At 38.6% G+C, this 14,705-nt stretch overlaps 1 protein-coding gene across 1 annotated transcript in view; it reads left to right on the top strand.

Annotated features, from left to right (window-relative positions):
• Positions 1-14,705, top strand: part of pknox2 (pbx/knotted 1 homeobox 2) — a 149,051-nt gene that overhangs the window by 29,163 nt on the left and 105,183 nt on the right. The gene's annotated exons all lie outside the window — the stretch shown is intronic.

The raw sequence follows: 14,705 nt of genomic DNA, 5'->3' as shown, positions 1-14,705 counted from the left end.
TGACATTGTGAAATTGAGTACATATAATTACTAAATATTCTACACTGCAGCTCAATTTGTTAAAAAAAAAACACATATTGATTTGAGCCTCAACAGCATTTTAAATTAAATGCCTATATTTGGAGTAAAAAATGTAGTTTCTCCCCCTCGATTTATTTACTGGTGATTTCTATCAACAATTTAGAACTTTACCTTTTACATAGCGTCCCAAGCCTTTAAGGCTTTTGACAGTAAAATGCTAAAATGCTTGACCCTTCCTGAGATTTAAATGTATGGTCCTCATAATCAGACATTTAGGGACATTTAAGGGTGAATCTACAGCTGTGAAATTGCTTATCATACAAGCATAATCCTGTATAAATGTTTTCTTGGTAACAGATGGTACAGATATGTGCCATTTAGTTTCACAGCAATAGGGTGGGGCAACTGTCTAACTGCTTAACCTATTTGCCAAAAGCCAGACAGTGGATGAAAACTTTGAAACTAATCGACATCACAGCCTTGTTTATCAGAAGTCTGAGAATAAGAAGCTCCCTCCCCATGTCATAGGTGTTTATTAGGAGTCCTAATCCACAGAATATACAGTGAACAATATGAGTGTGAATAACATAGACTAAACGTTGTGCAAAAAAAATAAGGAATTTCAGCTGGAGCTCATTTACTAATGTTGTGAAGTTGTTCCATTCAACTTTGATCAGAATATTTTTGATTAAACTGTGTTAAAAAAAATGTAGGAGTTATAAGAACTCATGACTAAACTTGCTAAAGTTGCGTTAACCCAGAAAACTTTAGCTGACTCTGTAATCAGTGACCATGTCATTTCAAGTTGGCCTTTGGTGTGATATAACCTCTTGAGAACCTGTGTCCTCATATGAGGAAATTAAATTTCTGCTCCTCTGCTAAATGATACTTAATTTTTTAAAGCATTGACTGTTTAGCCTCATACAGAGACACTGCCCGTACCATCTAGAGGTCACGTGACAACATTACACTCAATTATTTAAAAACAAGATGATGGAAATCCCAGTCAAAGGTTTCTACAGCCAGTCCAGACAGAAACACTGGACAGTTAAAAAAAAGAAAAGAAAAAAAAAAAGTTTTTAGAGTAATTGGGTGCTTCTGATCCCAAATGGCAAAAATAATTTTTGTTCAATGTAAAAATAAACTACAGTTCCCTTATAAGGTCATCTTCCTGTACAAAGACAAGGTTTAGTTTTTACCAGTTTAACTTGTTAGGTCCTACTTATTTCAAACAGCTAGAAGAAATAAAAAAAATTCACACCAATGCAGAAGTCTGGATCTAAGGAGGATAAGGAAACTGACCCTAAACATCCTTAGAACCACATTTATTAACATTTATTAAGGGTTTTATTGCATGGTAAAATTACATACAATTGGTATTGTATGTACATTATTGCAGTCAGTAAATGGCAAGCAGCAGTAAATCATTTGCTTATTTATTTAGCCTAAGAAATTCACTTCAGAAATGCTGATAGCATTGTGTGAGTTGGGATGACTGTTGAGGGCTTCACGTAGAGATGTGAAATATAGCTGAAAGCGGCGATCCTGCCATTATAATATCTCTGCTCAAGCTCTCTTCCTTGCTGGTTTAGTAGCAATTGGGCCTTGATAGATGAACGGCAAATTTCAGTCGGAGCACTTGCTGTTCTTTTCCAATCACTCCAGCTGCGTTGCTTAAGCGTTTATTTCCTCAGCCTAATAGCACTTTTTTTTTCGGTCGTGTCCTTATAGAATGCAAATTCGTTCAAAAACACAATTTGGTGCCTTTAATGGTTCGGCGGCTCGGGATGCAATTGCCTGTGCCGTGGGTGAGGGGGAGAGGGCAAGGTTGGGGGTGTAAGAGAGAAAGAGAGAGTGTGTATGTGTGTATGTGTGTGTGTGCAGGCGCGAGTGTGCGACCGTGATGGCAGAATGAAGCAAGGTTAACTCTCAGCTTTTTAAAGGGGGTAAAAGACAGGCAAGGCTCTTTAATTGAGTGTGAAAGCAGCTGGGTGTTGGGAGCCATTTCCCCCCCTCCGCAAGCTCGACAAGCGACTGTCTCAATATCCTCTCGGCTCTAATCGCTCGCTCAGTGCCCGCCACCCCCGTCTCTCCCTCCTCTCTCCCTCCTTTCCCTCTCTCTCTCGCTCTCTCTCTCTCACTCTTTCCCCTCTCCCCGAGCCCTGCTCCCTGCCGAGGATTGTTTTACGCTTAATTTTGTTAAACCTAACGAGATTTCGCTAATTAAATCTCCCCCTGGCTGGAAATCTTTCGCTCCTGTCGGGAGAAGTGATTGTTTGTAGATCTTTTTAGACAAATAAACATTTTCATCACGAAAGCGTGGGGCGAGAGAGAGAGAGCTCGAGAGCGAGAGAAACACTTGCCGCCTTCCATTCTTCTCGCTGAAATCAGATAGAAGCCTGATACGCTCATGTTCGCTTACGTGGCCCTCCGATAAGCCCTTGTTATTAGTGTTTTTTAGCACTTCTAAGATTTACGAGGTTCCCCACCGTTTCATCACAGGGATTTTAATGGAACATATGACATTACACTGAAACAGTAAACATTATTAAACCACCCCTGTGGCCATGAAAAGGATAGCTGGAGGCCTCAAAATGGAAAAAACTCTTCAAATGAGTTTGCGCTCATTGGTAGGGACGGATGGCGCGGTCCGTCCGTCCAACAGTAACAAGCTTATTGGCTCCCTGTTCATATTACTCATATTAATTAGAATCCAGTAGAATCAATGTTTTACCAAAAGGAACAGCCTCTGTGTTACATCATGCCAAGCATCGTTAGTCCCTAGCCATGTTGTAAAATCAATGCATTGATTAACACATTGCTTATATGGATTATTTTGTATAATATGGGAGCATAGAACAATGTAATAAATACCACTAATCATACAATTGTTATTTTTTGCATCAGGTATTTCTGTATTTGGTACTATGCCATGCATATATTTAAAGAAAATAAAAACTAAAAAAAGATTGGGAACAGTGTTGACACAATGGGCCCAATCTTTAGGTGAGCCGTCAACCATGCAGCGTGATTTAGGGCATGTCATTGTCTTTGCTATCGCAACGACAGGAAAGTACTCCTTGTGCAGCTCGAAACATGAAAAAGGCATTCACTAATTCTGATAATTAATTAAATAATTAAATAATCACTTGCCATTCCCAAAGGAAAATGACCTGTGTGTTCATGCTGTGAAGGTGCATGAGCCAGTCATTTAAGTAATATGACAATTACCTATGTTTTGTGTTGATGTAAATTATTATTTATATATTGATCTCTATAATTATGATGATGAGTAGTAGTATTATATTGATCTCTATTCTAATAAACAGTCAAAGACAATTTTGATGATGTCAGCTAGTCAATAACTTATTCTAAAGAGAAATGAGACTGCAATCCTTTGGTGAAGAGGCTATGTTATTTATGTGTTAATGCGTATGGTTGCATCTCAGTATTTAGCAATGTCAATGGACAGGCAAATCACGGACAAAACCTATATATATATTTTTTAAATATTCTGATATTTGTTAAAGCATACTAAGTACAAAAACAAATACTCCTGTTTAGCTTGTTATCATTTGTGATAACTCTGTTATTTGCTCACTGCACGTTTTCACAGACTGTTAACAACGTTAACTTTTCTGACAGTCTATGCAAAAAAGTTTAGGCAAGCACTTGATGCTCCTAAACCTATGAACTGGCCTATCTATTAACATATGGCATGTTTTTTCTCCCCTCTCCTAAAAACTCGAACCCTTTTTTACTGGCTAGCATATGGAGCATTAGCATACGGCTCTACCTCTGTTGTTTTAAAGTTCTGTGTAGAAAACTTGTTTACTTACTTGCTCTGGTTGTTGGTATGTATTAGCTGCTTTTTCAGCAGGCTTTATTGACGTTAGCCTTTTGCTAGCCTTTATGAAAGGAGCCCTGGGTTTCTAGAATTTGAAAATCTGCCCTTGAAAGAAAAAGGGGAAGCATTGGTTTCCAAAATATTGCTACAGTTGGACAGTTGTCAGCTAGTAAACATCTTATTCTAAAGAGGAATGAGATTGCAATCCCTTGGTGAAGAGGCCACATTGTCATTTATATATACGGCGAGCCATAGAGATGTATGAATATGTATGGGTGAAGTGGAGGTTTGTTGTGTGTTTTGTGAGTATGTGTGTGTTCTGAAGCGCTGGGTGGGTCTGCTCCATTGAGCTTTCCCAATGAGGGGCCTTGAAAGCATTGTTGACTGCAGGCAATGGCCTGCTATTGTGGGTGCCCCTTGGGACGCTGTTATTGTGGGACTCAACCTTATGTTTCCCGTTTAGACTATGGATAACTGGTGCCAAGGCCCTATCTCTCTCTCTCTCTCACTCACACACACACACACACTAATCCTTCTCCTCAACACACACACACACAAACTCTCTCATAAACCCATAAACCCAGAAACACTCACACACTCACACACAAATACCCTGGCAGTGCTCTTGCCCTGCGGTAGAGTGTTGGGCAGTATGCCCAGTCTCTTGTGAAAGGTGCCCTCTGATTCTGCCCCCTCTGATCAGGTTTCTGCCACCTGTTGCCCCGCGCCTGGATGCCCGAACGAGTCCGCAGAGATGCCCTGGCATTTGGCACCATTACCCTGCCCACAAACACTCCAGACACCACACATGACCCACTATTCAAATCTCTGCATTCATTAAGCTTCTCTTGCACAGATTTTCACCAGATTTTGATTTGACAGTTAAAGTAATCTTTCCGTTATACTTCTAACCAGCAATCTTAGAATAAAAATGATATAGCTATTCCTTAGAAACTACACAACTATCAAATCTTTAAATTTTCCCAAAATCAACAGTGCACCACCTTATAAAACAAGCTACACGGAACGAACCGCTAGTTGATAGTGCGCTGGGTTCCCTGCACATGCAGGGTTCCTTAGTCTATCACTATCGCTCAGCATTTACTAGCGCTAACCATGGCTAGTGCTGCTAACCGGGGCTGGCTAAGTTCTGGCTAACCACAGGTAGCGCTCACCCTTGGACAAAATGGGTGGTAGTGGAGGGTTTGCTACCTAAGTTATGTACAGCTAAGCTAAATAAACAAAACTGTAATAAAAATAAAGACTTTCTTTTAAAGTCAAATGAGCACTGGATGTTTATCTACACAGATTTCTCTCCTGAAAACTGTTTCTTTGCGTGAGTGAAGCGCTTCCGTTCATTACCATTAGCGGCTAACCGCTCCAGCAGTGCTAGCCGAGGTTAGCAGCAGGCTACAGATAGATAATACTCCCCTCTGAAGTGGAAAATAGTGAGCACGTTTAGCAGGTAATGCTAATGCTTCTCCAGCAGTGCCAGCCAGGGTTAGCAGCAAACTACAGGCCAATAATACTCATCTCTGAACAGGGAAATAGTGGTTAGTGGCTAATGCTAATGCTACTCCAGCCCCCGTGCTGGAGAACTAAACTGAAACTCCTGAGTAACACTGCAATTTGATGGAGTGGCCTTACTGCTCTTTAAAGCCTGACTGGTAAAATTCCTACATAAAGCGCAGTGGATTAAAAGGCGCACTGACAATTTTGGGGAAAATTAAAGGATTTTAAGTGCACCTTATAATGCAAAAATATGTTAATATGTCTTGCTCTCTCTTTTTTTAAACAGTTTGTGTGATTGGCTGTTTATGCATGTACATACATTTTTAAAAACCTGTAAAAACCCTAACACTGAATATAAGGCAATTATTGAAGCAATTTCTGACGAAAAACCTAAGCAAATAACAGAAATGGAAAACAAAGGGGTCTGGTCACCTTAGCTATGACCAATCTGTATGCATGAATTAGCTGTGACTTATTAGTTAGTTAGCAAGTTAGCACACTGGGCTAACTCCTTTAGATGGCTGCTGTTGCCAGTCCAGAGTATGTGTTTAATCAGTGAAATCCTAAGCAACAGCTGAAGGAAACTTTATCGTAGTCAAACTTACAAACGAAGGGTTGTTAATAAAATGAATGTGAAATGCCAGGTGTGACATGAGATCAGAACTAATTTCAGGAATCTCAGAACAAGTTTGCGATTTGTCCTCCTAGATAAAGACATTTAGACTGCTTTGTTAACCTTTTGAGAACATCCTGCACTGCTCCTGATTGTAAATAGTATCTGTTTAAGAATTCTCTAATAAACATTACAGTACTAAAACAACCAATACCTGGTCCCTTAAAATATACAGCTCTGAAAACAAATAAGAACCAATTCAGTTTCTGAATCAGTTTTTCTGATTTTTCTATTTATAGGTTTATGTTTGATTAAATGAACATTGTTGTTTTATTCTATAAACTACAGACAACATTTCTCCTAAATTCCAAATACAAATGTTGTATTTATTTGCAGAAAATGAGAAATGACTGAAATAACAAAAAAGATCAGACCTCAAATAATGCTAAGAAAACAAGTTCATTTTTATAAAGTTCATAGAGTTCAGAAATTAATATTTGGTGGAATAAACCTGGTTTTTAATTACAGTTTTCATGCGTCTAGGCATGTCCTCCACCAGTCTTACACACTGCTTTTGAATAATTTTATGCCATTCCTGGTGCAAAAATTTAAGCAGTTCAGCTTGGTTTGATGGTTGCGATCATCCATCTTCCTCTTGATTATATTCCGGAGGTGTTTTCAATGTGGTAAAATCAAAGAAACTTATCATATTTAAGTGGTCTCTTATTTTGTTCCAGAGCTGTATGTGTATCAGCACTGATCCTGATCTGATCAGGTTCACGTCAATACTCCATAACCAATGCATTCTTCTATATGAAACCTCGGCATCCTCATCATTCTCATCACCGTGGTCGTCGTTGTTCTCCTCCTCCTCATCATCATCTTTGTCCCCACCTGGTCCTTCACCTTTATGTCTCTACCTCAGCAGGCACGATTAAAATTATGTTGATTTAGCGTAGTAGCCCCCACCCCCCTTCTTGATGGAAGCTTATTAGTTTGAATTTTTTTTTGTATTATTTATTCCCATTTTCTCGGGGTCCCTGTCGGCATTTCCAATTACTCTCGCCGTTCGGCTGTAATTGCCTCGGCGCTAATGGCCGCCAGACAATCGTGCTAAATGAGGTGAAGGCGCGAGGCAGCGAGCTCGACTTCATTAAGAGCTAATGGGATTTTATTGGGGGGACTGAGGACCCGGCTCATCAGAAAGGAGAGTTGGAGGAAAAACAGAACAGATGGAGGAGAAGAGGCAGCGAGAGCTCTATAGGCTGCTGCTGCTCTTTTTAACTTCTAGCAGCCCCCACTGTTTCCGCTCACGAGCTTGTACACACATATATATATATATATATATATATATTTATATATATATATACGCACACACACTTGCTTACAGACGATAACGTACATAAAGGACACGCAGTAGGACTATGAGATTTATGAGGATGCTGATTTGATGCCGATTTGCTTCATAGCAGATACAGCTGATATGCAAAAGATTGCTATTTTGCCTAGTGCTAACTTTAGATTGCATTTTAAATAGCATGTATTAATGTTTTATTTTTTTAAATCTGAAATATTTTTGTTTTATATTATCTGTTAGTCCATTTACTAGGGCTGTGTATTGGCAAGAACAAATATTATGTCGTGTTTCCTGATACAGGGGTGTCGATATATTTTAATATTGTAAGGTGAATGCAGGTGATAATTGCATTTTTTATCAAATTTTACAAAAAAACATTATTCACAATTAAAAAATATATTTTTCTAAGCAATCTGCCACCAATATTTACACGTAAACTACACATTGTTTAAATAGATACTCTTTTTTAGAGAAATAGACCAGTATTGTGAAACATAATATCATGCTATTTCAATATATCAATATTTTCTTACTCTCCTACTGTTTACCAAGAGATCTGGTTGTTTTTTAAGTGGTGTTAAAACAAGGGAAATGTGGACCTCCATTGGCTGCATAGAATCATTGATGGCTTTTTAAAGGGGCGTATTAGGCAAAGCTCACTTTGTACATGATTTTGTATTACTACTTGGGTCTCAACTGCCCTTAAACATCCATCAGTTTTCTGTGAGTCAGTTGAAAGGTTTGGTCTCAGGAATCATATGCTTCTATAACTTGTTTGCATGGCTCCTTTATTGTGACTTCACAATAAGGAAACATGGATAGAACCACCCCGGAACCACCCCTCACTTATCAACCCCCCACCAGAGCCCCACCCACTAGATCAGTGGAAGATCTGCCATTTTTGTAATTGTAGTTGAGAGCCTCAGACAGTACGCATCAGGATTAGCCAGCAGACTTTATCTGAGGGAGGGATCTGTAGTGTATCCACAGTCTGTGGCAAGTCAGCAGATAAGGGAGATGTAAGTGCTTTCGAATAATAAGAGTTTTTTTGTTTTTTCGCATTTAAACATTGAACATTGGCTGTGGCCAGGCACAGCTTATTTGCATAAAAGTGACAGAGCCCTTAAACAGTTCGTTCTGAAAGTGACTGGCACTGGCAAGAATAGAGCTTGTGAGGTCTTTTTTTAGGCGAAAGTGATTTTGTGCTCTTGCCAAAAAACATGTTTTTTTATAGACCTTAGACCCTTTCTAACGTGTAAAAAGCGATATAATAAAAATGTAGCCTTTAAAAATAGTGATGATCTTTATTTTGCTGTGAAGTTAATTATTGATTATTGATTATGTTTCATGTTCCATTGCATGTGACCCCGCCTGGTAAAAATGCTAATAGCATGGTAGTGACAGTAACACTGTGTTAGTGATTCTAATAGTGTCCACAGCAATGGAGTGGTTCTGATGCTAACAGCTAATGCCAGCCAGAAGCCGGCGCTGTAACACAGTGGTAGTGATGCTAATGACATAGTAGCTATGCTAATGATGTAAAATTGATGCTAATTGCATGGAAACGGCATGGTAGCAGTGCTACCCATAAACAGTGGGTCAAGCTAATGTGAAATGTGCCCTGTAACTGCATGACCATTTACAGTGGAATGGCTTATTGTAAAAAGACGAACATATTAATACTACTGTTCACACGTAGTATATTAAACATACAACATGTATGCATTTGGGCCCAGTTTACAGATCTGCTGTTCTAATTTGCTGTTCCATCCGTCATCATGAATGGAAGGGTTTTAGCACTAATTTAAATACGAGCACTTTGAATCTTCGTAGATATGCATGTAATGGAGCAATTACACTGAGGTGCTTACCGTGCTCTCAGTGCCTTCATGAAGCGTTCAAGAGGTTTCTGACTTCAAAAGCCAGCCAGTCACAATCATCCAACATAAAGCATCCTGCTTTTTACAACATCTTAAGAAATCCATTACAACTCATTTGTTTGATGTTTAAGTCTAAGGGTGCATTTTCAACTGTTTTAGAGGTCTCTTGTTCCGGGCTGAAGCAAAACATTTTTTTATTTTATAAAACAATATTGTTTTTTTTTTAAATAAATAAATACTCAATATACTGAGTTACTGCAGAGTGTGCGAGATCACAAGACAGAAGTTGCAGTCCCTTGTTCACCTGTTGGCTAGCAATACAGACTACATTGAAGCCAATGCTAAAATCTGAATGCTCTGAATGTATAATATCTGTAGGTTTCAACTGTATCTGTTTCAAAATCTCATCTTTGTAGAATGTCTGAAACACTTTGGCTGAGCAGAGTAAATACTTCTGACTTTTTTTTGACACCAGTAACTGGATACCCCTCTAGAGAGTGGTATCTATCAATCTGCCCAGTAGATTGGGTATCAACAGATAATCAAACACTCTGAACAAAGCTCTGAGCTCTGAGTTCAACCATTTAGTATTCTCAGCTTGTGCTTAAAATCTAATATAGTCAGTTTCAAAGAGTAAAGTACATTTCATCTTGAGAGACAATGTATCGAATGTTACAGAAAATCTCATTTGTCCCTATTCTGGTAGTTAATGTAAATTATGATTGCATTACTGCAATATAATTGGCTGTCTAGATAATTGTGTGAAATATCAGATGTATAGGTTTTTCAGATAAATTCTTGTTGAGTGTATATGTAATGTATTTGTATTGTAAAGTTGGAAACGATCACCTTTTTTCATATTACCAAAACATCCCTAAACAATATAAAATCAAATTAAGAGGTGAAAAAAATATTATTTTTTTTATTTTAAACCTGTATCTGCATTTGTTTTTGTTTCTTCTTAATACATAATCATAAAACAATACAGATTGAAAAAAAAAACATTTTATAGGATATTGTACGTCATATTTCTAGACACCAATATATTTCAATACATATGGTAATATGATGATGCAATGCCCATGAGGCTTTTCATTATAAGTTGCTCCAGGGTTGATGCACCATAGCGTGACCTGCAACACCTCTGCCTGCCAGCAAAATGAAATGATTGCTCAGGATAAATAAAGCTGCGGGCACGGTCAGTTTTTGGGTCATTCTCCTGCTACCGCTGTTAGACTGATCTGAAACCAGCTAGACAACCAGGCCCTCCACGGAATTGATGGAATTGGCCAATAAATAGCCATAATACACAACATAAGACCACCCTCACGCTGCTAACCTCGCCGTCGGCCACTGGACAGAGAATGAAAGTAAAGTCTGTCCTGCTAAAGGATCAGTTAGATCAGCTAGAACACTGAAGAAAAACACGCTCCTAAACTGCTTCAGACAGAGTATTGCTGTGTAATCGTGTTAACTCCGAGGTGGGAGGAAGGAAAATCTCCACTTTGATTAGATGAGAGGCACAGCTCCGAGCTATCACATCAAACCTCAGTGGGTGACATTGCCCAGGACGGTCAATGTCGAAAATCTAGCACTGTGTGCTATCATTGGGCTGCTGTTATTTTCCTCAACTTCAGATGCTTGACAGATGCGTGTGTTCTGAGAGATATGGAGGGTGGACGGGAAAGATATGATGAAAGGAGATGTGTGGATGGAAGTTAAGGAAGATGGAATATGTATCATGATTGTGATATCAATACCTTGCCATATTAATACCCATTTCAAAAACACCTTGGGCCCTATTTTAGTGAAAGGGCAAACTGCCTTGTGCAGTTTGATTTGTGGTGTCATTGGGTCTTTGCTATCGAAACAACGGGAAAAGTATGCCTTGCACATGGGTGAGTTTTGGGGGACAACGTGTAACAAACCAGTGTGTCATATGCCATCACCTTTAAGAGCCAGGTATGCTCTGACTTGAGTGGATTGCTAGTTCTATGGCGCAGCTACCTGGACATGTCCAATGTGCCAGGTGCGCTTGCATTAAAAATCTCACGGTTGCCACCTGTCTAGGTTGAATTCAGTCAGTAGAGCGCCTGTGTTTTCCGTTGACAAAATAGCAATATTTACCTGAGAAATTTACCTGAAAACACCTACTTTTGAGACCACTGAAGCAATCAGTATAGATATATTCACAACCACTGATGCAATTTAAATAAAAAAATAGACTGTTGGTGGGGTGTAAAACAGCAATGAGTATTGTAATGTGCCTTGCTCATGGTGTAAGATAGAGCCCAAAATTTCCTTTTTTATTGAACAGGCATTTAAATAATGACTGTTGGAAAATGTTGACCATACATAAGACCATTTAAAATCTAAACAAATACATCACAACTGTTACCACTACAATGTAGTCTATCTAATTGATTGATAGACTCTAATTACCTCAGTGTGCTACCTCAAACCCTATTTGCACATCGAGAGTGCCATAATATGCCACACAGTATTTTTCATCATTACACTAAATAACTCTTCTATTAAATAAAAAAATCTATTACATTTATATATGACTTCTGACTTGAAATTTAATGAGAGAAATGAAATTCCAATATTTAGCTAGCTACATAGATAGATAGATAGATAGATAGATAGATAGATAGATAGATAGATAGATAGATAGATAGATAGATAGACAGTTCAGTGTGTATTAATATTATCCTTCAAGCTACAGTATTAAAACATATAAAAGGGCTATAGTTACTCATATTGCAAGGAGCAGCAGCAGAAGCTGCAGAGTTTCTCTTGGCAGGACAGTGTGAGGCTCCACCGAGCTATGTTAGCTTGTTATGCTAACTGGCTAGTGTTAGCTACCGAGCTCTGCTACTGTGCTTTTTTGGTGGTGCTGTTCTACATAAACATGTGTACCAGTTCTAAATTCCCATCTGGTATACCGCATTAACCGCTATACCGCCCAGCACTAATAGATAGGTGGATGTATGGATTAATTATTTCATTATTTTACAATTTTCTACACTGAACATTAACTCAAAGTCATTCAAATGAAGAAAAACAAATGGAATTTAAACAGAACAGAATATGTTTTATTGTTTCGAAACATTTACAGAACTTTGAAAGTATCCCTAAGTGCAGTCGTAAAGACCATTAAAACGTTGTGATGAAACTGGCGCTCATCAGGACTGACCCAAGAAAGAAGGACCAAGAGGTACCTCTGTTCCACAGCTTAACCCCAGATAAGATCCACCTAAAAGCTTCACGTTTTCTTACGTGTTCCTTCAGTATTTAGTTAAAATGTTGGAACAAAAAATTAAAAACATTAAATAATAAAGGTGTGTCCAAACTATTGACTGGTAGAGTACACTCAGATTAAACACAGAAGAATAGATAGATGGCTGTACGATGGATAAGTAGAGCTAAAAAAATATCATCATGGTAATGTAAAAGTAAAAAACTGAAAAAAAGACAAATCCTGCCATTTTAAAGTTAAAAACATTTCTTCCTTCTGCTGTGAAGTAAAACAAGACATGACGCTGCCAGTACCAGCACACAGGTTGCTTCTCCACTGGAGACAGTGCAGTGGGAGTGCAGGCTGTGTGTTAGCTAATCGCTCAGCGTTTGCTGAGATCGAATGAGGACGGTAGGGAGCTTTGAGGAGCTACTGGAGGCTGTAGTGGAGTGCCCTTACCTCTGCACTAGAGTGAATGAGAGAGTAAGTAAATGAGTGAGTGGAGGGCTGTATTAGCAGGCGTATAGGAGAGTGAATGGGTGAGAGGTAGAGAGTGTTAAAGAGGAAACGGTGATGTGTTTGAAGGGCCTGGCGTTTGAGCTTTTTCCTGATGGTAACAGCTGTAATGTAGATAATGTAATGTAGATACACGTGTGTGTGTTCATGTGTGTACATGGTCATAGGAGGAGACAGTCAAATGGTTGCAAAAATGGTTGCAAACCGAGGTAAGCGTCGGATTGCAATGCTTTATCTAAGAAAGATAAGGGTTATAAGGAACAATAATGGATAAAAAATTTAGACTGAGATGGGCAACTCTTGGTCATATTGGTTATTGGGTTACTCACACAGAAGGATGTATCTGCATGGATTTGTAGAGGTTCCTAATGGTGTCCTGTAATAAGCCATCCTATGCATCTTATATTTTCATTTAATATTTTCACACAGTTCCAGCATGGCATAGTATCTGTTTCTTCGTTGCAAGCTCTTGATATCACAGCAGTATGTGGATGGGCAAGGTAGTGCTACTGGTTGCAGGACCCCATTAATGTAATGTTGGACTGTTAAAGTGCCTGTAATAAAGGGCAAAGGTGATCTGTCTTTGTATGAAATTAATGATCATCAAACTGTTGCTCTGCACACGATTCATTGGTCGTCTTCACACTGCCTGAATCATCTAGTGGTCATGTGACAAGATTACACTTGATTGAAAGCAAGATGTCAGGAATCCCAGTCAAAAGTTTCTACAGCCAGTCCAGACAGAAACATGGGCCGAGTAAAAATTCTCATCAAATTTTATGTTTAAAATTAGATTATTTTTGTACAAAAACATCACTAGCTTCATATGGCATGCCTTTATGACAAATTTTAGCAATAATAGAAAGCTAAAATGATAAAAAAAGAATAATAAACAATTAATGTCGCCATTTGCAGTGCATCATGGGTCCGACGCGTTGAGTCTGGCGGATGTGATGCGATGAAAAGTTGAACAGAGGTGAACTTTATGCAAATTAATTAATCACACGTGATGCATCTATCCAATCAGATAGCAGGTGTTTGTCTGATGGGTGTTCTCAGCGCATTCCAGAGAAACATGGAAGAAAAGCTCATCATTGCAGTTTCAGGCTTCCCTGTCCTTTATGATCAATCCCTGGAGATTTAAAGGGACTCTGATCAGCACAATACAGCATGGAGAAAGTTTTCTGAGATTGTTGGGTCTCTGGTGGGTTTTAAAAGTATTAATATATAATTTAATTGGAAAATTTTGTTTTTGCTTTTTTTAGTCTATATGCTGCTCACTAGAAAGTGTAATGAAGCTTAATTGAACATTTATACAGGTATTTCTAAATATTTATTTCATTTATATGTATTAGTTTATGGGAAATAAAGCTTGTATAAAACCATTTCCCATTTATTAAAACGATTTAATTGAACGACGCAGGGAACGCCTTTGTAACGTCCACATGTGACCAGTTGGATAGAGGCAGTGTTCCCCTCCACCAGTCTTACATACCTCTTTTGGATAACTTTATGCCACTTCATGCTTTGCTCCACCAGTCTTACATACCTCTTTTGGATGGCTTGGTTTGATGGCTTGTGATTTGGTAAAATCAAAGAAACTTATCATTTTTAATTTGTCTCTTTTTTCCAGAGCTGTATGTTAAAATATTTTGTGGGGCAAATTTGTCATTATATAAAGCATTACCAACCACAGTGGGCAGTTCAGCGCAGTGGGT

The sequence above is a fragment of the Astyanax mexicanus genome, chromosome 20 (genome assembly GCF_023375975.1).
Source record: "Astyanax mexicanus isolate ESR-SI-001 chromosome 20, AstMex3_surface, whole genome shotgun sequence".
NCBI lineage: Eukaryota > Metazoa > Chordata > Actinopteri > Characiformes > Acestrorhamphidae > Astyanax > Astyanax mexicanus.
This window is presented reverse-complemented; position numbering and strand designations above follow the sequence as displayed.